Here is a 1423-nt window from a genome sequence, read left to right as displayed (position 1 = left end):
ATAGATTATACACTTAGGCTTCAATCTCAAATATTAAGTGTATAATCTATGTATCAAATACTCGTGTGTACTAGTTATTATTCTATACAAAAAACCTATTTAAACAATCGAACTAAATGTAGACAATGCAGCCCACTGAGTTTCTCGCCGGATCTTCTCAGTGGGTCGCGTTTCCGATCCGGTGGTAGATTCTGCGAAGCACGGCTCTTGCTAGGGTTCGTGTTAGCAACGTCGTCAGGTTTGAGTCCCGTGAGCTCACCTACTAGTTAAGGTTACGCTGGAATAGCCTCTAAAGGCTACCAGCTTAGGTAGAAAAAATAAATAAAAAGTAGACAATAAAATAAGCTTACTGAATTTGGCCTTCTTTTCTTGATTTTTGTTTTTTTTTTATTTTTAATTATTTGCCCGTTGTTTGTTCGTTAATGTTCGAATGTAAAAATTGTTAGTTCGTCTTTTATTTATTTATAATTGATTAAACAAATGATAACCCTTAAGTTGGCTCCCCTTACTAGAAGATATCTTTATTTTTATCGCTCAGATTAATTAATTTTGATCAATTATCGTTTGATCGACGACTATTGGTGATTGTTCGATCATAAAAACAATTAAATTCCCAATTATTAATTATTTTATATCTAATAAGCAAACCATCACCTCACGCCTACATTGCACATGCACCGGTTTTGTCAGTCAGCTGGCAATAGCCGTATTTACTAGCGTTTTGTTAATAAGTGTGCTTATACTGTCTAATTATTTCATAAGCAGATCAAAAAAAACAAAATGTGTGCAATTCACATGTGGTAGAAGTGAAACCTTCCAAAATTAAAATACAATTATCCTAAACGTCTTAAGTATATGTAAAATTTTGTCATTAGTAAATAATTGTAAGGTAGCGCCCTCTGTGAATTGGTATTTTAATTTCACGTTTAATCCTAAATTAAAATTCACTACAAGAGCCTTCATACACACGTTAGTATTAAAAATCTCACAGATGGCGCTGTATTAAATAGTATGTATATTTCTGTCTCATTCTTTGCTGGCTTCATCCTACACATGTTTGTATTTGTGTCTCTTACCTGTCGTTTTTTCCGTTGCATCCGGTTTGAAATCACAACGATTCTAAAGAAGTTTTCACTTCAAAAATATTCAAAACTTCAACAAACTTCAACAAAAAAATGTCAGTGAAGACGGCCAATTATTCGTTAAAGTACGATTAGCGCGGTTTTAATAAATTCAGTTCTTTTTAATGATATTGAATATTAACAAGCATATAGAAATTTCAGTGATTTCTTATTATTCTAAGAATATTTTAGGACTACAACTTTTGGGTTAAAATGATACTATTCATTACCATGCAATAGGAAATAGTTATGATACTTGTATTTTATAATAAAATTGATAATTCCTAAATTCATTACGTAGT

This window comes from Bombyx mandarina, chromosome 28 (assembly GCF_030267445.1).
Source record: "Bombyx mandarina strain Sakado chromosome 28, ASM3026744v2".
NCBI lineage: Eukaryota > Metazoa > Arthropoda > Insecta > Lepidoptera > Bombycidae > Bombyx > Bombyx mandarina.
The sequence above is the reverse complement of the archived record's forward strand: the minus strand, read 5'-3'. Positions refer to the sequence as shown.